General features: G+C 49.1%; 1 pseudogene; it reads right to left on the bottom strand.

The window, feature by feature from the left end:
- Nucleotides 1-1,610: 1,610 nt before the first annotated feature.
- LOC128836110 (adenylate cyclase type 10-like) overlaps nucleotides 1,611-22,930 on the bottom strand; it is a 78,234-nt pseudogene continuing 56,914 nt past the window's right edge.

Consider the following 22,930-nt stretch of genomic DNA (forward strand, 5'->3'; position numbering starts at 1 on the left):
GAAGTCCTCTCTGTTTGGCTGGTTTGGTGTACCTTAATAGTGAAGGAACCTCAGTCTTGGGCTGTGACTTCCCCGCTCTAAGCAATTTGTCCTGAATTGATACTCTCAGTAGTGTCCCGCCCATAGGCTGCATTGTTACAGTGGGTGGAGCGTTGTAGTGACTTTGTTGAAGAAAGTGCATTTTAGGCGTGAACGTTTAAAAAAAATTAAATTAGACTTTCTGTGACATTGTGCAGTCTATATGGCTTTATAAAAACATGATAATAAGTGAATATAATGTAACTGGAATAGTTTTATAAAAACATGATAATAAGTGAATACAAGGTAATTGGAATATGCCTCATGCAAAAGGTCTCTTGTAAGGTATCATTACAAAGCTTATAATCTACTGTGTGTGATCATCCTATTTGTATAAATGTACCATGTACCACTCTTGTATCTAAAACTAGAAATATAACTCTGAGGGTCTATTGTAATTGTGTAATTATGTAAAGTGTGGGCCATTAATGGTGGTTTGGAATCTTGATGACTCCCATTAACCAGAACTATTGTCTGCAGATGGCTGTGTTTTACCTGTAAGTCTTTCTGTATATGTGTGTGCTGGCAAGTGGGTAATGAAGTCTTGCAGTGACATGTGATCATGTCACCTGAACTGGAATTCATCTTTAACCTGGTGCTTTTCCAGTGGGGGGGGAGGGAACCCAGAGGGCCAAAGGGTTCCCACCTATGCAAAAGATATATAAAGGGGTGGAAGAGAACAAGGAGAGAGAAGAGCCATCATGAAAAATCCAATAGGTACCACCTAAGCTGGAACAAGAGCTGTACCAGGGGAAAGAATTGTGCCCAGGCCTGGAAGGTGTCCAGTCTGAGGAAAAAACTTACTGAAGCATCTCTAAGGGTGAGATTATCTGTATTTAGTTTGATTAGACATAGATTTGCACATTTTATTTTATTTTGCTTGGTGACTTACTTTGTTCTGTCTGTTACTACTTGGAACCACTTAAATCTTACTTTCTATATTTAATAAAATCACTTTTTACTTAATACATACTCTGAGTTAATTAATAATACCTGGGGGAGCAAACAGCTGTGCATATCTCTCTATCAGTGTTATAGAGGGCTAACAATTTATGAGTTTACTCTGCATAAGCTTTATGCAGGGTAAAACGGATTTATTTATTGGGAGTTGGGCATCTGAGTGCTAAAGACAAGCACACTTCTGTGAGCTGTTTTCAGGTAAACCTGCAGCTTTGGGGCAAGTAATTCAGACCCTGGGTTTGTGTTGGAGCAGATGGGAATGTCTGGCTTAGCAAGAGAGGGTGCTGGAGTCCTGAGCTGGCAGGGAAAACAGGGATAGAAGTAGTCTTGGCACATCGGTTGGCAGCTCTCAGGGGGAGTTCTGTGATCCAACCCATCACACTTTCCTTTTTGGGAATAGCACTAGATTCTGTTCCAGGTTAAAAGGAATAAATTACTATAATGAAGAGATACTGCAGAGTTTAATTAACAGTGAGGAAAAATGGTCTACGCAAGCCACGGTGAGACATTAGAACTTACATTTACCAAAGGAAGAGATGAGCAAATACAGAGGGCTTTGCAGAGAGCAGGTGTTATGTGTACCGTAGGAATATCATAAATGCTTACAAATTTGGGCAGTGCCGGCTAGAAAGGTTTACAAAGTGCTCCAGTTGGGCAGAACTACATGCAGCTCAGACATCGGGGATCTCAGGTTCTGGGAAAGGATTGTTAATATCCAATGCTGGCACCCGCAGCAAGTACTTGGTTTTATGGATCTCTGGAAAGTCTCTCTCTGTCATTCCTATTTCCCACTTGCGAAAATCCGGTGCGGCCTTCAGCCATAAGTCTTCCATGGGGCCTTTTGCAGTGAACCACCACTCCTAGGGAAAACAAAAGGGAAACGAGATGCCAGAATGAGACTGGATCTTCAGAGACAGCATTTCCAAGATGGTCAGGAAGGGGAGTAGTCTGACAAGAGCCCCCTATTCTTGCTATTGATTGCTATCTATCCCACACTGCCCCACCAGCAAGCCAGGGAACAAACGGATTACGAAAGTTGCAATTTAACCCTTGCTTCCCAGCTGGCTTTGGGGAAGGAAGTATTCTGCATCACGCCTAAACCAGGCACAGATCTCTTCCCCTTCCATGCTGGCTCAGCACTGCTGGCTGGTGTGTTGGATTCCCTGCTCCTATGTAGGAAGGGAAGTAGGACCCCATTGAAACTACTCAGCTCCCCATGTTGTGACCCACGATACAGATAGCCCACACAGGGATGTTGAGGCCCCTTAAGCCCCCTTACTTACGGCCTTTTAGGGTGTAAGGTGAATGGTTTTCATTTGATGATTTACTCCTGCTTCACGCTACAGAGGCGCTATACTGGAAGTGTAAATATTGTAGTGACTTATCTTTCTACAAAAGACTTTATTGCAATAAAGCAGGCCAGCTGCCTTTACAATGATGACACCAGAACAGAACCATCAAACCACAGAACTGTCCTCCAAGATAATAAAAATGCATCTTGCTAGGGGAATTGTTCTCTCAGTTTGCCACCAGGGTGGAATTTCACAGGCTAGGCTGGCAGAGCCTGTGGTTGGAAAGGCCGATTCCAAACTCAAGTCTTCCACATTTTGTATGGCAGAGTACTGTAAACAAGGAGCCGGAGAAGGATCTTACGCAGATGGTTAGAACTCTACCTGTGTCCATTTGGGTCTGGAAAAAGTTCTCAGACATCCATATTTCAAATCCCCTCTCTTCCTGGGGCATGTCCTTCTGATGAAAGTAGGTAGCCATGGTTTATATGCCATCCTAGCTGAAGATTTCCCATACTTTTTTTCCCCCTTCTCCTCCAACTGTGATTGGACCAAGCATATTTCTGGCCAATGTCTTTTTAAAAGGCCAATAGCAGGTGCTTCCTGGCCCCAAAGCTGTCAGCCTGTCTATTAGTATTATTATTTTTTATTTGTATTGCCTCATTGTGCTCGGTGCTGAACAAACAGAACAAAAAACCATCCCTGCCCCAAGGAGCTATCAATCTAAGACAAGAGTCAACAGTCCAGACGGGGAGCACAAGAAAACAGTGAGACAATATTGGTCAACATGGTCGACTGTGGTCTCAAAGCACTTGGCATCATGGCAAAGGAGAGTTTTAACTCCAGTGCCCACACTGGCCTTTGTTGTCTTGGTCCAAAACAGAACTGTGCACCTGGGGCCATGGTAGAAGGTCCTGTTAAGACAAGCCAAGTAGTTTTGAGTTTGTGTCCATAGTAAGCCATCACACCTTTCTTAGCCTAATACTGTACTTTCAAGGGATGAGACAAATGTAGCCATTTTGCTTAACTTCTAAATTCCAAACTATACACCCCAGCCATTTGCTCCAATCAGCTCCCTGGGCAAGAGAAGAAAATAGGCTCTGTCAAGAAACGCAATAGCTACATTAGAGCACTGACTTTGAGATATTTTCTGACATTACCTCACAAGAGTGGGCTAAAATTAGGTCAGAAACTAACACGGTCAATGGTAATTCTCTTCCAGTAAGAATGCTTGTCATTGTTATATGTCCATTGTTCCTGTGGTTGCCTTCACTTGTTCCATGTCCTGTCTATATGAGGAGTGTACCATGAAAACGCATATTACTGTGCACTGATTTTCATGCATTGCAGGCATGCTACCATCTGGCAGTGTGTTCCAATTATACCAGCCTCTTTGCAGGTGCTTCAGGGCACATGGCCCAGCAGATACGTTGTCATATAGGTGTCTTGGCCAGACTGCACTAGATCTTTAGTAATGCTCCTGTTTTTAAGTCTTTCTGCATTGCTGCTTGTGGGCATTTTACATTTTTCTCTGCTTGTCTGACATCTGACAACAGCCAGCTGTTGTTCATCAGGGACTGGGCGTTTCTGTCCCTACTGGGAACAGTAGGCCAGGCAACCAGAAGGTGTGGGGTCAAGAAAGGGAAATTGGGGTGGGGACTGGGTGTGCTGGGACCTACTGACCATGCAATGGAGGTGTAGGAAGGAAGGAGGGAAAGAGGGGAAGGGTGGCTTGTGCAGGGCTCTGACAAACACACACTCAGGAGAACCTGGGAATGCATTCCCTTCCCAATCCAAATCAGACCCCACTGGTACATTTTCACAACTAAAAAGTAGCTTACCAGATCTGAATGGCATTTCTCCTGCTCTCCAGGTTGAACCTGCAGCTGTCTCAGGAAGCACTTCATCGGATTCCTCTTCCCCCTGGCATTCAGAGGCCTTCTCCTCTATTGCTCTCATAATGCAGTCTCCAGTACAGGGAATGTCCATCTCTGCCAGATGCTGGGAAATGCTATCATACTATACACCTTCCCTGATTGCTGTGATCATATGGTACCACAGGCTCTGGCCCTGTCTGTAAGGCAGTGAGCATGCTGATGTCGGTGCTGGTCAGCTGGCAGCCCGGTCGGATGATCCAATGAGGCATTGTAGAGATCAGATCACAAATCAATCACCAGAAGAAGCCTGCCACTGTGGAAGCACTGTGCAGCTAGGGGCCACCCACGTGTGGTGCATTGTTTGTACAAGTAGGTGGGTCCTGGCGAGGCTGACTCCTGGACAGTGGAATGCAGACAAGTGTCCAGACAGGCCACCTCTGCCGTATGGGATTGCACTGGGAGGTCCATTTGCACTCTTTGGGCTAACACAACATTGCCCTCTGCTCACCATGACACTGACAATGACCGAGGCTCGACCTCAAAGCACAGGTGGGTCAGCACAGTCAATAGCATAATAGAAACCCAAGTGTGTGTGTAGATGTGGAGCATGTTACGGCCATAGAATCATAGAATCATAGAATATCAGAGTTGGAAGGGACCTCAAGAGGTCATCTAGTCCAACCCCCTGCTCAAAGCAGGACCAATTCCCAGCTAAATCATCCCAGCCAGGGCTTTGTCAAGCCGGGCCTTAAAAACCTCCAAGGAAGGAGACTCCACCACCTCCCTAGGTAACGCATTCCAGTGTTTCACCACCCTCCTAGTGAAATAGTTTTTCCTGATATCCAACCTGGACCTCCCCCACTGCAACTTGAGACCATTGCTCCTTGTTCTGTCATCTGCCACCACTGAGAACAGCCGAGCTCCATCCTCTTTGGAACCCCCCTTCAGGTAGTTGAAGGCTGCTATCAAATCCCCCCTCATTCTTCTCTTCTGGAGACTAAACAATCCCAGTTCTCTCAGCCTCTCCTCATAAGTCATGTGCTCCAGACCCCTAATCATTTTTGTTGCCCTCCGCTGGACTCTTTCCAATTTTTCCACATCTTTCTTGTAGTGTGGGGACCAAAACTGGACACAGTATTCCAGATGAGGCCTCACCAATGTCGAATAAAGGGGAACGATCACGTTCCTCGATCTGCTGGCAATGCCCCTACTTATACAGCCCAAAATGCCGTTAGCCTTCTTGGCAACAAGAGCACACTGTTGACTCATATCCAGCTTCTCGTCCACTGTGACCCCTAGGTCCTTTTCAGCAGAACTGCTACCTAGCCATTCGGTCCCTAGTCTGTAGCAGTGCATGGGATTCTTCCGTCCTAAGTGCAGGACTCTGCACTTGTCCTTGTTGAACCTCATCAGGTTTTTTTCTGCCCAATCCTCTAATTTGTCTAGGTCCCTCTGTATCCGATCCCTACCCTCTAGTGTATCTACCACGCCTCCTAGTTTAGTGTCATCTGCAAACTTGCTGAGAGTGCAGTCCACACCATCCTCCAGATCATTAATAAAGATATTAAACAAAACCGGCCCCAGGACCGACCCTTGGGGCACTCCACTTGAAACCGGCTGCCAACTAGACATGGAGCCATTGATCACTACCCGTTGAGCCCGACGATCTAGCCAGCTTTCTATCCACCTTACAGTCCATTCATCCAGCCCATACTTCTTTAACTTGGTGGCAAGAATACTGTGGGAGACAGTATCAAAAGCTTTGCTAAAGTCAAGAAATAACACATCCACTGCTTTCCCCTCATCCACAGAGCCAGTTATCTCATCATAGAAGGCAATTAGGTTAGTCAGGCACGACTTCCCCTTCGTGAATCCATGCTGACTGTTCCTGATCACTTTCCTCTCCTCTAAATGTTTCATAATTGATTCCTTGAGGACCTGCTCCATGATTTTTCCAGGGACTGAGGTGAGGCTGACTGGCCTGTAGTTCCCCGGATCCTCCTTCTTCCCTTTTTTAAAGATGGGCACTACATTAGCCTTTTTCCAGTCATCTGGGACCTCCCCCGATCGCCATGAGTTTTCAAAAATAATGGCTAATGGCTCTGCAATCTCACCCGCCAACTCCTTTAGCACCCTCGGATGCAGCGCATCCGGCCCCATGGACTTGTGCACGTCCAGTTTTTCTAAATAGTCCTGAACCACTTCTTTCTCCACAGAGGGTTGGCCACCTTCTCCCCATGCTGTACTGCCCAGTGCAGCAATCTGGGAGCTGACCTTGTGCGTGAAGACAGAGGCAAAAAAATCATTGAGTACAATAGCTTTTTCCACATCCTCGGTCACTAGGTTGCCTCCCTCATTCAGTAAGGGGCCCACACTTTCCTTGATTTTCTTCTTGTTGCTAACATACCTGAAGAAACCCTTCTTGTTACTCTTAACATCTCTTGCTAACTGCAACTCCAAGTGTGATTTGGCCTTCCTGATTTCACTCCTGCACGCCTGAGCAATATTTTTATACTCCTCCCTGGTCATTTGTCCAATCTTCCACTCCTTATAAGCCTCTTTTTTGCGTTTAAGATCAGCAAGGATTTCACTGTTTAGCCAAGCTGGTCGCCTGCCATATTTACTATTCTTTCTACACATCGGGATGGTTTGTTCCTGCAACCTCAATAAGGATTCTTTAAAATACAGCCAGCTCTCCTGGACCCCTTTGCCCTTCATGTTATTCTCCCAGGGGATCCTGCCCATCTGTTCCCTGAGGGAGTCAAAGTCTGCTTTTCTGAAGTCCAGGGTCCGTATTCTGCTGCTCTCCTTTCTTCCTTGTGTCAGGATCCTGAACTCGACCATCTCATGGTCACTGCCTCCCAGGTTCCCATCCACTTTTGCTTCCCCTACTAGTTCTTCCCTGTTTGTGAGCAGCAGGTCAAGAAAAGCTTTGCCCCTAGTTGGTTCCTCCAGCACTTGCACCAGGAAATTGTCCCCTACACTTTCCAAAAATTTCCTGGATTGCCTGTGCACCGCTGTATTGCTCTCCCAGCAGATATCAGGGTGATTAAAGTCTCCCATGAGAACCAGGGCCTGTGATCTAGCAACTTCTGCTAGTTGCCAGAAGAAAGCCTCGTCCACCTCGTCCCCCTGGTCTGGCGGTCTATAGCAGACTCCAACCACGACATCACCCTTGTTGCTCACACTCAACTTTATCCAGAGACTCTCAGGTTTTTCTGCAGTATCATACCGGAGCTCTGAGCAGTCATACTCCTCTCTTACATACAACGCAACTCCCCCACCTTTTCTGCCCTGCCTGTCCTTCCTGAACAGTTTATATCCATCCATGACAGTACTCCAGTCATGTGAGTTATCCCACCAAGTCTCTGTTATTCCAATCACATCATAGTTCCCTGACTGTGCCAGGACTTCCAGTTCTCCCTGCTTGTTTCCCAGGCTTCTTGCATTTGTGTATAGGCACTTAAGATAACTCAACGATCGTCCCTCTTTCTCAGCATGAGACAGGAGTCCTCCCCTGTTGCGCTCTCCTGCTTGTGCTTCCTCCCAGGATCCCATTTCCCCACTTACCTCAGGGCTTTGGTCTCCTTCCCCCGGTGAACCTAGTTTAAAGCCCTCCTCACTAGGTTAGCCAGCCTGCTGGCGAAGATGCTCTTCCCTCTCTTCGTTAGGTGGAGCCCGTCTCTGCCTAGCACTCCTTCTTCTTGGAACACCATCCCATGGTCGAAGAATCCAAAGCCTTCTCTCCGACACCACCTGCGTAGCCATTCGTTGACTTCCACGATTCGACGGTCTCTACCCCGGCCTTTTCCTTGCACAGGGAGGATGGACGAGAACACCACTTGCGCCTCAAACTCCTTTATCCTTCTTCCCAGAGCCACGTAGTCTGCAGTGATCCGCTCAAGGTCATTCTTGGCAGTATCATTGGTGCCCACGTGGAGAAGCAGGAAGGGGTAGCGATCCGAGGGCTTGATGAGTCTCGGCAGTCTCTCCGTCACATCGTGTATCCTAGCTCCTGGCAAGCAGCAGACCTCTCGGTTTTCCCGGTCAGGGCGGCAGATAGATGACTCAGTCCCCCTGAGGAGGGAGTCCCCGACCACCACCACCCTCCTCCTCCTCTTGGGAGTGGTGGTCGTGGAACCCCCATCCCTAGGACAGTGCATCTTTTGCCTTCCAATCGGTGGAGTCTCCTTCTGCTCCCTTCCCTCAGATGGGCCATCTAGTCCACTCTCCGCATTAGCACCTGTAGAGAGAACATGGAAACGATTCCTCACCTGTATCTCCATTGCTGGTGCATGGACGCTCCTCTTTCTTCTTCTGGAGGTCACATGCTGCCAAACCTCCTCACAATCCTTCTGTCCCTGCTGCGCCTGCTCTGAATCTTCAGAACATTGTGGCCGTAGAAGCATCTCCTGACGTCTGTCCAGGAAATCTTCATTTTCCCTTATGCAACGCAGAGTTGATACTTGTTTCTCCAGCCCTCGAACCTTCTCCTCCAATATGGAGACCAGCTTGCACTTTGTACAGACAAAGTCGCTTCTGTCCTGCGGAAGAAAGACAAACATGGCACAACCTGTGCAGGTTACAACAGCTGATCGCTCACCTTCCATATCTCCGTCCTCTTAAGAACTTCCTCAACTGTTGCAGGAACTACTCGGAGAAACCTGCAGATGAAAGCCTCAGTGCGCTCTCCCTAGGCGAACTCCCAGGCAAACTCCCGCTGTTAGCCTCTGCTGTTCGCCGCTGACTGCCCTTATATACCAGTCAGGCCCACTCAAGGCCCAGCAACACAGCCCCCCTAATGCAGCACTTAGCGTACCTCCTCTCGGACAGCTCCCAGGCAAACTCCCGCTGTTAGCCTCTGCTGTTCGCCGCTCAGCTGGTTCGCTGCTGACTGCCCTTATATACCAGTCAGGCCCACTCAAGGCCCAGCTGGAACAAAGCACTCCCAATTCACACTTTTCAAACAAACAAGCAAGCAATCAAGCACACGGTCAAACTGACCAACTGTCCCAGCAGCAGACACTCAGATACTCACCAACACAGCCCCCCTAATGCAGCACTTAGCGTACCTCCTCTCGGACAGCTCCCAGGCAAACTCCCGCTGTTAGCCTCTGCTGTTCGCCGCTCAGCTGGTTCGCTGCTGACTGCCCTTATATACCAGTCAGGCCCACTCAAGGCCCAGCTGGAACAAAGCACTCCCAATTCACACTTTTCAAACAAACAAGCAAGCAATCAAGCACACGGTCAAACTGACCAACTGTCCCAGCAGCAGACACTCAGATACTCACCAACACAGCCCCCCTAATGCAGCACTTAACGTACCTCCTCTCGGACAGCTCCCAGGCAAACTCCCGCTGTTAGCCTCTGCTGTTCGCCGCTCAGCTGGTTCGCTGCTGACTGCTCTTATATACCAGTCAGGCCCACTCAAGGCCCAGCTGGAACAAAGCACTCCCAATTCACACTTTTCAAACAAACAAGCAAGCAATCAAGCACACGGTCAAACTGACCAACTGCCCCAGCAGCAGACACTCAGATACTCACCAACACAGCCCCCCTAATGCAGCACTTAGCGTACCTCCTCTCGGACAGCTCCCAGGCAAACTCCCGCTGTTAGCCTCTGCTGTTCGCCGCTCAGCTGGTTCGCTGCTGACTGCCCTTATATACCAGTCAGGCCCACTCAAGGCCCAGCTGGAACAAAGCACTCCCAATTCACACTTTTCAAACAAACAAGCAAGCAATCAAGCACACGGTCAAACTGACCAACTGTCCCAGCAGCAGACACTCAGATACTCACCAACACATGCTGTTCGCATGCTAGGGAGAAGATGCTATGTTAACCATGACAAGTTGGACCAAGCCATGATAGGCAGGCAGGTGTAGACAGACGCATGGACAACATGAAAAGGAGATTTAATTTTGCAAATATAAAGTTTGCGCTAGAGAGAAAACCACTGGCCCCTAAAAATGATGCTCCTCTAGATCTTCCATCAAAATGTTCTCCAAAGCACAAGTTCCAGGAGGCGCAGAGCAGGAAGCAATGTTATTTTGGAATGGTTGGTCGTGTACTAGAAATGGTCCCAAACCTGTTAAATGTTTTGAATGGGATTTTATGCTTCTTAAACCATAGCCCTGAGAACCGTCCAGTGACGTCAAGATAAGTGCTGTTCACACAATACTGAGTGAGACACTTGGGTTGAAATCTCAGGCTGCATCTCACTCCCCAGCTTGGCAGATGTGGGCTTGTCTACATTTACCGGGGGATCGACGCACGGCGATCGATGCATCAGTGATCAATTTCGCAGGTCAAGACCTGCTAAATCGACCACAGATTGCTTTCCCGTTGACTCCTATATGCCACCAGATCAAGTAAGGGGAGTCGATGGGAGAGCATCTCCTGTCGACATTGCGTAGTATGGACTTTGTGGTAAATAGATCTAAGCTACATCGACTTGAGTTACGCTATTCACGTAACTTAAATTGCGTAACTTAGATTGACTTTTCCCTGTAGCGTAGACAAGGAGTACTGCAGAGTAACTCTGGCAAGAGCTGGGAGCCTATTTGTTGGGTTTTGTAAATAGTCACCACTGCAGGGTGAGCAGTAGCACAGTTAATGGAGTCCTTGAGAGATTCTGTTCCATTCTGTTGGAGGAGAGTTCTGATGATGGGGGTGGGTGTGGACGTACACAACAGGGTGAAGGATCAGGTGCTGCACATGCTCCTCCCCAAGCCTTGTCCCCAAATGTCATGCCAGCCCCAGGCTGTCTGAGAATATACCACAAATGTTAGTGGAAGTTAGAAGTTAGGTGGGCTTGGGGTGTATGTCACAGTGGTGTGGCAGTTCCCCGCCCCTGTCAGGAAGGAGTTAAAGAGCTCCTCCAGCACAACCAGGCTCAAGCCAGTGCAGCTGTAAGCCTTGTCCAGCCTAGGTATGGGGCGGGGGGGGCTTAAAAAGGAGGATCCCAGCTCAGTTTGGGGCAGCACTCTGAAGGAGCAGGACTGCAGTGCCGCGGTCCCTGACTCCCAGAAGCAGGGGTTGCTGACTGGAGGAACAGCTAGAGAGCCTTGCCCACCCAGGCCCTTGCAGAAAGGAGAAGGGCTGATACTTTTGTTCTTTTTTGCTCTCTTTTTCTTTGACTTCCCAAACTGTTTGTTTGGGCTACTTTAATTCCCCCTACCCCTGGGCAAGGGGGCAGAGGCTATGAACAGCACTGGACTCTGCCACAGGAACAGGTCCCATCCTTTCCCCCAGGGGTGCTAGGGAGGTACAGCCTACTGCAGGTACCCACCCGCTCCATCCAGGATTTCGATCATTTGCCCTCACAACACCGCCCCCCCCCCCGCCCCTTGACTTTATCTATATTGCAGCCATTGACCTGCAGCCAGCTCCACTTTCTTCTAGGGAATCCTAAATCCCTTCCCAGAGACCAGCTCATCTGGTGCTCAAAGGAAAGAGCTTTCAGATTACCAGCTCTCGGGACTTACGTTGCTGATCTCCAGCCAGGATTTCTCCAGGAGGTTTCCATATACGTCACAGAGTTGGAATGCTTGGGATAGGTAGATTTGGCTCTGTTCTTCATTGCCCAACACCAGGAGGATATAGGCTTTCAGGTGGTAATCCCGAGGGTAACAGATAGGGCTTGTGGAGCATCGAGAGAGAACCTGGTCCAAGTCCTAACAAGAGAACAATTGAGATTCATGTCAGGATGACATCCCAGAGCTTTGAGATCCCTTTGCAGGAATACAGTATGCCTGAGGAGAAGAGCCAGCTAGAAAGAAAAAGGAAACCTGCAGAGAGATAGAAAGTAGCAGGGGTGAGATAAAAACCAGGAAGATTCAGACTGTATGAACTCATCTTGAACATGCACTTAGGCAGCACTCACTAATTTGGCTTTGCAATAGTCTCTTATCCGACCTATAGGACAAATCCTCTTTGGGAATTGTGCACTGTATGTGGCTGATTTCTCTTCTACCTCCTGTCCAGAGGCCACTCTGAGAGGATCCTAAAGATATGTTTCTTGCAAAGTGAGTGGGATGGGGACAAGGGGACATCTGTCACAGCCTTAATAGCATCTTTTTCTGCATCCTCACAATGTCCGAATAATCTGTCATGGTTCTCTCACCCCACAAATGTGCATCAATTACTGGCCCTGGAAACATATCGTTGAAGGGCTATGATAATGAAATACTGCTGTTTGATCAAGGGTTGCCCCCACTTTCTGAATCCTTCCACTAGCTTCCTGCCTCTTATTGCATCAAATTCAAGTTTCTCTGTCTCCCCTACAAACTCTATAATGTAGAAATAAACCTAGCTGCACAATGCAAAAATGTCAATGCCTTCTCCCCTCCTCCCTTGCACAGCTGGACACATACAAATATAGAACATCACTTTTGACCAGTTTCCATGTTCCATGCCAAAAATAGAAGTGTCTCTGTATGCTTTGGGGGCACTTCATTTTGTCTGGGGATTTCCCCTCCTCTCCATTGTAGTGTATTATGGGGAAAAAAGAGGTTTTGCAATTCTTGCCATCAATTTTGGGATGAATCAACTGGAAAGAAGCAAAATGATGATCAACCTTCCCCTCCACTTGTAATAGCTTTGCATTGGTTATTGCTCATGCGGAGTGTAGTGCAGCACTGAAGGGATTTCAAAACCAACCCACCACCTGAACAGCCATTAAAACAATCCCAGGGGCCCGAACAGGGAACTAGGTAATTCAAGGGAGGAGACTGAGGCTAGCAGAGCTGAGTAGATACACAGGGCTGAAGAGCTGCAGGTGTCAGGACCCTGGTATTGAATCCAAGTCCATTGGGTCCCTAAAAGGGATCCCCAGTGTCCGCGCCATGGCAGCATGCTGAACCACTACCCCTGACTGACGGCCTTGGTGCTAAAGACCTACAGCCCCACAACCCCTGATTGGCTGGACTGACAGCATTCTCACTAGGCACCTGGACTATATAAAGACCCCAACAGGAAGAGGAAGCTGTCTGAGCAGTAGGCCATTACTGCCTGGACCACCTTGCTGCCCTGCTGTTTCGCCTGACCTTGCCTTGCTGCTGTACTGTCTCACCTGACTCTGCCTTGCCTGACTGCACCTACCTATCTTGCCAACCCAAACCCTTCGATTGTATCTCCTGGCGACAGACCCCCCCTGCGAGAACTGTAACCATTGCCCCGGACTGCCTGGAATACCAATTGTCCTCCCAGTTACCAGACCACCCACACACCACTAGATGACGACTCTGGACTCCCCTAGTCTGCCCATCCTGACCTATCATAATGCCCAGTGTCTGAAAGAGAGGCGTGCAGGGAAACGTGATAGATGGCTGCTCCCAGTGGGCCTGATTCAAAGCCCATTGAAAGACTCCCATTGACATCATGGGCTTTGGATCAGGCCCTCCATGTCTAGCAGCCATCAGGAGATATCCAGCCGCCATTTGCAGATGTATTGCATTTTACAGTCTTTCCACATAATGTGGACATCTCCTTCTCCCTCTCACCTTTAGCGTCTTAGTACGAGTCTCCCGGACCAATTCAGGCCTTTCCTCAAGGTGTTTCCGTAGCATAAGGATCTCACACTCCAAGAATCTACAGAATCCACTGGTAGCAAAGAATGAGGCGCTAGTTCTCCTCAGCAACCTTCTGGCCTTTTCAAAAGGCTCCTTGAAGTTGCCCCACTGCTGAAGTCTGGCAAACCTAGATCACCAAGAGAGAGATCCACATAAGATTTGCTGTAGGGGATTGGACTATTGGACCAGCCAGTGGCACCGACCTATATATGGAAAACTCACGCTGCATCTAGCTACCTGCACAGTGCTATACAATGGGCAGAGGAATTCTTCCTAATGCACGCAGCAAAGCATGAGATAGGATTACCACCAACTTAGATTGTACTTTGGGGGCAGTGACTGTCTCGTTATTCTGTGTTCGTACAGCGCCGAGCACAGCAGGGTACTGGTTCATGACTAGGACTCCTAGGCACAATGATGTTGATTATAATAATTTAATGCAAAATAAAGATGTTTTCACTAGACCTAAAATTATCCATCCGAGGTATGTGCCATGATGACAAAAACTTTTCAGCCACCCCCCCAGCTAGGGTGGCCTTAAGGCTCATGAATACCCCATTCAGTCCTCTAGTAGAACTGGCCCAGTTCTGCCACCCTTACTCATATTGAGAAGTACCTGATCCGCCAAGTAGTCACACTGATTTCAACAGGACTCATGGACTAAGGAGCTATTCAACGTGAGTACGGACGGCAGAATCCGGCCCAAAGTTTCTGAATTCCGACCCACCATATGGCAAAATAAAGATTAAACCAGTAACACAGCAAAGCAATTTTGAGGAGACTTTGTATATTACCAAATGGCCACGGATGAATACAGCCCCAACATGATGCTGTTCTGAGACATAAGGATGCAGTTTTTTTCATTGCGTTGTATGAATTCCAGGCACTCTTTAAATGACTTAAATGAAAATCCTGTAAAAGAAATTTGCATTAGAGAAGCTGTTTCCCCTTCTGGTGGGGGTGTATTTCCCTATTCTAAAACTACCATAAGTACAAAGATCATCAAGAGGGATCTTGGAAGTAGCTGAATCACCTGGCATAAAAAATCCTTAGATCTCAATGAAAGTCTAAAAGAAATGTTGCAAGATTTGAGTTTTAACTGAGCTCCTTGGGGCTGTCACAGGCTCTGTATCAGTGGTCTCTAGTGCAAGGGGAGAAACCCCATACTGGGCAGAAAAAATGAAAGCCTCATCACCCAAGCATGCAGTTCACTTTAAACTGCCCGTGTTTCTGTAACACCGACAGACTCCAATTGTCAGCAGCTGGGATCGAATCTGAGACCTCAGCAGCTTAGTGCATGAGCCTCTACTGAATGAGCTAAAAGCCAACTGCCTGTTAGCTAAGGTTGTAGAGCAGACTCATACTCTCGCTCTAAGCGGTCTCAGTGCCACTAGATGGGACAGAACCCCACACTCAGCAGCATAGGAGTGCGCATGGGGTGTGCCAGGTGTGCCCAGGCACACCCTAATATAGGGGTGGGCAAATGGCCCCTCTCTCCCAGCGCGGCAAGCCACAGGGTCTGCGCTCCCGGGCCCCCTCCCCTGGAGCCATGCCGCTGCGCACGCAGCGCTTTGGGGGCCGGGGTTGTGCACTCCCGCAGGGCAGTGTTTGGCTCTGCAGGGAAGCTAGGAGCCTCATCTCATGTTAAGGGGTCTGGGGCCAGGAGGGTTGGATAAGGGGTGGGGGCAGTCAGGGGACAGGGTGGGTTGGATAGGGGGTGGGATCCTGGGGGGTGGCTAGGGGTTGGGGGAGGTCTCTGGAGGGGGCAGTCAGGGAGCAGGGGGGGTTGGATGGGGCATGGGAGTCCCGGGGTCTGTCAGGGGGCGGATAGGGGTCAGGGCAGTCAGGGGACAGGGAGTAAGGAGGGTCCTGGGGGGCAGTTAGGGTGGGGGGGTCTATGGAGGGGGTTGTCAGGGGACAAGCAGCTGTGGGGGATTGGATGAGTCGGGAGTTCTGGGGGGGGCTGTCAGGAGGCAGGGGTGTGGAGAGGGGTTGGGGGAGGCAGGGAGCACGGTGGTTGCATGGGTCGGGATTTCTGGGGGTCCTGTCTGGGGGCGGGGAGCGGTTGGATAGGCATGGGAGTCCTGGGGGGTCTGTCTGGGGACGGGGGTGTGGCTAAGGGTCGGGGCAGTCAGGGGACAGGTAGGGGGTATGGTCCTGGGGGGCAGTCAGGGGACAAGGAGCAGGGAGGCTTAGATAGGTGGTGAGGTACTGGGGGGCAGTTAGGGGCAGGGGTCCCAGGAGGGGGTAGTCAGGGGACAAGGAAAAGGGGGGGTTGGAGGTTCTGAGGGGGGAAGTCAGGGGGCGGGAAGTAGGAGGGAGTGGATGGGGGCAGGGTGGGGGTGGGGCTAGGACGGGGCTCACTGGGTCCACACCCTAATGAAATGGGCTGTGCATGCCTATGCTCAGGACGTGTGTGAGTTACATTTGTTCTCCACAATGGATGCAATGCAGGGATGGGCAAAGCAATTCCTATGTTGTGGAGCAGCAGCAGTCCTTCCATAAGGAAGGTTGCCACTTGGGTCCCATTATCCATCCCTCTCTTTCTAAAAGGTGTTTTTGAAAGAGGACCTCCTTAAACTATAGAGCAAAAAGAGAGTTTCAAATTCTTCCAACTTTTTTGCCACTTTTGTAGGGGAAAAAAACAGATAACCACAACCAAAAACCCAAAGAGAATTGGCTTCAGCAGATCACTGCCTTTGAGCACGATTGTGAGAGTAACCTACAATACATTATTAAACATGTTTAACAGATACTCCAAGGAACAGACATTCCTACACTGGCTAGCTTGGTGTTGCATGTAAAAGGATTGCTGGAGCCCTAGACTTTCACTGCAAGGAAAGTCTCTAGCCCTTTCCCACGCAGAAGCGGAGCTCACAGCATAGTCAGATCAGTAGAGAGGCTAGACTTGTCAAAGAAAAAGGTTTCCCACCGCCAATCAAAGGTTCACAAGGGAGTTCTCCCCTCTTGCAGACCTCCGGAAACCCACTGTAAGGTGGTGTGAAGTGACCACCTAATCTCCCAGCCAAGCCCCCTGTTCTCACCCAGTCCCCTCACTTTGTGGGCTTTCTGAAGTCTGTATGAAGGGAGCTGTGGTCCTGGAGACCTTAGGCCAGGTCTACAATTCAATGTTTTACCGGCCTAGTTAAGTCAGTTCGGGGAGTGATTTTTTTTAATGAGATAGCTGTGCCAGCCAAAGCCCTAGCACGTAGCAGCTATACTGGGTGGGGAAAGGGCTTTTGCCAGTACAGTTTATGTCATTCACAAAACTGGTATAAGCTGTACCAACAAAATAATTTTTTTGCTGGTATAACAGCATCTCCATTAGCAGGGTTTTGCCAATTCAGCCATACTGATATAGTTATACTTGCAAAGGTTTTAAGTGTACACAAGGCTTTAGATGTGCGGAGTGCCAGGGGGCTAAAAGGAGCAGGGTGATTGGGGTAGAGATGAGGGGAATTCCTCCATGCCGGCTGAGTGAAGTCTGCAGAACCCCAGTTAGCCTTGTTGGCCAACTTTACAACCTCCCACCTCCCAGTATAAGGCTCCAGATTTGTATGAGAATATCCCAAAAGCGTCAACGTTCACACAGATATCAACATCCCTTCATCGGAGCTACAACCAGGGCCGGCTCTGGCTTTTTTGCCGCCCCAGGCAAAAAAGCCGCCGGCCGCCCCCCCCTCCCCCCGCGGGGGGGGAGGGGGGGAGGGCGGCCAGAGCCCCGGCGGGGGCTCCGCTCTCCCCCCGGCGGCCAGAGCGCAGGGAGCAGGGCGGCGAGCCCCAGCCAGGGCGGCCGGGGGGGAGGGCACCAGGGGGAGGTCCGCGAGCCCAGCCGTGGCACGAGCTTGGTGGGCTGGTGCCTGGAGCCGGCCCTGGCTACAACCCCTTTTCTGTTAAATCTTTTAGCTCTCTTCTTTAAAAGCATATCAATTGCAGTTTAACCATAAACGAGATGCCAGAATGGCGCCACCGTTTTCTGGCAGTGTTGACATGGCAACCGTCCCTGTCCAGGAGTGTCTTTGCAAAGCACGCCTTTATCTGTTGTCCTCATTACCCAGTACTTACCAGCATAAAGCAAGAGTTCTAAACAGTAAGAAAAGAAACAAGCCATCCCAATGATTGTCTCCTCCACAACAGCCAACTGCTCCAGCCAGCTCAGTACTTGCACACAATCTTGGTACCTAGACATCATGGAGAATTATTGCACGACTCATTTTATTCTGAGGTGTTTCTCCCCTATCCCTTTATTTCCTTTCCTCTTTCCATGTCTCATTCTCTATCCTCCCATCCATCATTCCACTCCTATTTTTCTCTCCAAGGATCTTTGGTCAACGAGCTTATGGAGAAGGGCTTTAAGGATGCCTGACAAGACACTGAGTGGATAGAGACGTTCCACTGTGGTCCTTCCCAGGTACGCAAAGTATCCCTATGTGCATATAAGTGTCTGCAAGGTCCACTGTGGATAGCTAATTGCCTTTCCAGCTGGTCATTGACAAGGAAAAGCACCAGGAGCAGTGCATATAGAAGCCAGGTGGCCAACCTACTACTACAGACAAACATGCCCCAGCAGAAGGAACAGTTGTGAGAACAAGTGTGTTCAGGAAGCCACTGTGGCTCAGAGAGAGTTCTTATAGACTGATGTCTAATAAGAGACAGACCAGTCTTTTAATCTGCCAGGGGTGGGAGGAAATAAGGCTGCCACATGACTCCAGTTGACACTTCTGAGCCATGTGACAGAGGTACCTGCATCCCAAGTATGGGGATCCAAACTGCCTCCTCATGAGGAAGAAATTCACTTCAGAAGAAAAGTACCAGCCAACCAAAGCAAAAAGCCAAACTTAGCCTGTCCATACTTCCTCACTTCCTGGCTCTATAGACCAGGGAGGTCCTTGGTCGCCCTCATAATGTGCCTCCCACCTCTTTCTGACAAGGGCACATTGTTATCATCGATAGTAATTCACATTAAGAGCTGTTAGGTATGGCTCAGTATTATCCCTCCATCTCCTCCTTGGTCAGCCATGAGGTCAGACACCATAAATAGGGCCCTGTGTAAATCACATTTTTGTGGAGGACATGGAAATCGAGAAAATGCCCCCAAACCGTGATCTTTTACATATTTTTCCTTACAATTGACTAAATGTACTTATCAAATTCATTCCTTGCAAACTGTCGGGAATTTTCTTAAAAAAAAAAAAATTTGATTTATACAGGGCCTTAAACATGATGTCCTTCCTAGAGACACTTCCTAGAGACACTGGTCTGTCTTCTGTCATTGTAACCACATGCCTTGCCCACTGAAGTCATTGGGATTTCTTTATATTTACTATACTTGTGTCTCCATCGACCTCCCACAGTTCCCTGTTAGATTTCTTCTCCATACACCATTCTCCTTAGCCCATCCATATGGGAACATAAATTTGCATCATACCTGGTGCTCAGAAAGAGAGCTTTGAAGAGCATGCAGAGAACCAGATAGTCCAGCTTCGGTTTCTTCAGACGCACACACATTTCATGGGCTCGATAGCCTGTGGAGAAAACAAATGTATTAAGTGTCTCTCCCTTAATACTGACACCTTCTCTTCACAGTATACGATGAAAGCAGACTTACCTAATTGAATAGATAAGGGCAGGTTACCCAAGCAGAGCTTCATAGAGGCCAATGACTGTGCTAATTTAACTGTTGTTAATAGCCCTCCTCCGATAACCCGGAGGTGAGAGCTACGCTGGATGGCCATCAGCTCATATTTCATCCATTTATCTTCGTTACCCATCATCTGGCAGCAGAGTGAGAATTCCGAATAGGATGAAATGATCTAAAATGTTCAAAACAAGAGCCTGAAACTGTTGACTGAATCGTTATCTGGTATAGGCTCAAAAGGGACACACGGATGAACCAGAAACCCCCACATTTCTTTGTTCCTTTTTCTCTTACAACACTGACCATTAAAAAAAATTAGGATTATTAATATTAATGTTTATTATGCTCATGTCTAAAGGCTCCAGTCAGGATTCCCCCCCTGTGCTAGGTGTTGTACAGACACAGAATATAAACTAGTGTACATGAAATTAGCAATAGCTTAAAAATCAGAACCAACCTAAACTGTTACAATAAAACAAATGAAACTGAACCTCAGATCAACTCTTTTGGGAGGCTTAAAAAGCTCAGTGAACTTTGTTTGTCATTTCACCACATCTCTGCCTCCCTAGTTCTTACCGGAGGCAGAAGTGCTGCACCATGACAAGGAAGACCATGGGCATGTTTTACCAGCCAAGACAGAAAGAAGCAAGGCATGCTGGAAATCTGACAAGAAAGCTGGTTTTCCATGAGATTTCCAGCCCCAGAGGCTTAGACAGTGTGAATGAGGTTCAGAAAAACATCAGAACATTGGGATGATTATCCAAAGCCAGCTTTTACAGGTCAACCCATTGTTTGTTGAAATCGGACATCTGCTCCATAACAGTCAGGACTCTTCAATCCCCTTTGGGCAGGGTGTGTCCTGTCACCACAGTTATTTCCAGTGCTGCTAGTTACTTCCTCTTCTTTGGGGGCAGGAGGAGAGGGTTCCCAGTGGCGAAGGTGGACCCACCTGGCTCTCATCCTCTGATTCCTCTGCTGAGTTCACCTTCATGAGTGCTGCCAGGTGACAGAACTTCTTGCTGTTTGTAGCAGTGTCCAGGCTGAAAAGTTGCCACAATAAGGAAAGGCAGTGGCCCTGCTGGTACAGGAAAGCTAATTTCTTCTCCCTGTCACACAAGAGACACATCTTTAGCCAGAGCAGATCACAGCAGCACAAAGATCTCACTATTACTACTAATTAAACAGAGAGCAGCAGTGGGAGGAGGAGGGATCCTGAACTGGACATTTCTTCCTCCTCCTAGGAGAGGAGGCATGGAGGATTCCAGGGGCAGGAAAGGGGAAAGGAAGAAGTAGCAATCGGATGATGGGGTACCAGTTGGGGGAGGGTCAGTCAATGGAGGGGTGGCATTGTGGGGGAGGTGGATGTAGCAGCAGGGAGGTTGAGGGTACCTGTGGGCATTGGGAAGGACGGGAGACATCTGCTCCCCCACTTTGGCTGGCTGCAGAAGGGAGCAGCACAGAAGAACCTGAGGCTGCTTTATGCAGCAATGCTGAGAACCCTCCCCCTTCCCTGGCCACTACAGATCAGCTTTTAGGCTCCAGCCGGGGGGATTAGCAATTGTAGCCCTGTGCCAGCAGGGGTTGCTCTGTCAGCAGAGGGGAGCAGGAGGGGCTTGGCCAGGGCATGAGGGAGCACCATTGGCTGGGTCAGACGCTTCTCCCCCACTATCCCGCAAGCATGGGGGGGCACAGTTATGGGGAGCATCACAGGGGATAGCTGTGAGGGGGATATGGGGAAAGCCATGCTGTCAACTCTCGTGATAGATGGCATTTTTCCTAAAGCCCCAGCTCCTGGAGTCATGGGATCACAGGAGAACCTTGGCTGCCATTTATTATTTCAAAAGAACAAGGTTCATGTTGTGAAGAAAAGCTTGAGAGACTGGTGATCTTCGGGGAAGGAAAGAGAAGCCGGAAGGGCTGGGAGAGAGGAAAGAGACTGGGGTGGGAGGCTGTTTGGGGCAGAGAGAACAAGAGGGCTATTGGGGAGTCTGGACGGATTTCACATGGAGAGAAGCCTGGAGCGGGAAGGAGGGTGAAAACTCAGCTCACCATCTGGAGATTGCTGCAGGGTAGGCTGGGAGCCTGCCACTGGGGACACTGTAGGGGGAGGCCAAAGTAGATGTTGGTGTTTTATTGAGGGGTATCGGATGAAAGGCAGTTGTGCTAGGACATTTTGGTGATCCGGGAAGGAGGGTTGCTTCGTGGCAGAGAATTACTCTGTCCATCTCCCCCACCAGTGGCTGTAAGAGTGAATGTAATGGGGGGAAGAGGGGAGTTGCGGCAGCAGGAAGGGGGTTCCAGCGGAGATGGGGAAGAAGGTGAGCAGAGGAGGAGGGTGGCAGCAGCAGGGGAATATGATGAGGTACATTGGGGATTCCTGGGGGAGAGGTGAGACAGCCTGACTCCCCCCTGGTGCCTCAACCCAAACTCCGTCATCCCACCCCTCAGGGCCTCACCTACCCCTCCTGGAATCCAGCCTTTTCCTGCTCACTTTTTTCCCCACTCCTGAGATCCCCCTGCTGGACTGTCCATCACTTCTACCTATCCTCACTACCTCACCTTCACCCCCAAGCACCCCATCTTCAGGCTCCCCTTCTCCCCTCCTACCTTAACCCTTCACCTCTGCACTTTCTCCTTTCCACTGCCTTAACCCTCACCGCCTGGTACCCCGGGCTGCCTCACTGACCTCAGCCACCAACCCCTCCCCTGCTGTTCCACCACTGCCTCCCTCCACCGGGGCTCCCTCATCTCCCCCAGCTTCCTCCTCCACAGCACCTCCCCCATTATGCACCCCACTCTGATATCTCCCCTTCCTGGGTACCTCCAGCCCCTCATGCTGATACCCCCACCGCCTCATCTCTCTCTCTGCTTGAATCCCCAGCAACACTATCCTGCACGGCCCAAAGGGTCTCTCCATAACACCAGATGCTTTTCCTTGCTCCCTCTGCCCCCGTTGGCCCCAAAGCCCATGGCTCCCAAAAGAGCTTCTCCTAATCTCAGGTGCCCCTTCACCTAGGACATCCCTGAACCACTAAGATGATGACTTCTTGCTCCACAACCTAAAAGAATGCTCGTAAACACATTACGCAGCCATGCAGTAGCATACATTCTGTTAAAGCATTGGCACTGTTCAAGTAGATTGTTTATAGTGCAAATAAAAACCTTAAAACTTGTTTAGATATGTTGCACCCATTTTTATCACAAACGGGTAAATTGAAGCACTGTTCCCAGACTGAAATATGAGCATTCCCATGACGAGGCTGGTTAGCAAGGACAGGCCAACATTTGGAAATAATGCCTTCAGCAGTAGCAGGGAGTATAAAAATATTCTCAAAAGCAAATGCATTTCTTTGCAATCGATTCCTGTTTTCCAAAATAAATGCCTTGCTTTAAAGTACTGTACCATTGGGAATGCACATATCTGTAATTCCCTCTTCCCTACAGTGTGTAAACACCATTTTTTAAAACCCCCACTCTTCACATGCTTAATTTGAAGCATGCAAGTTACATGCTTCATA

The sequence above is a fragment of the Malaclemys terrapin genome, chromosome 4, assembly GCF_027887155.1.
Source record: "Malaclemys terrapin pileata isolate rMalTer1 chromosome 4, rMalTer1.hap1, whole genome shotgun sequence".
Taxonomy (NCBI): Eukaryota; Metazoa; Chordata; order Testudines; family Emydidae; genus Malaclemys; species Malaclemys terrapin.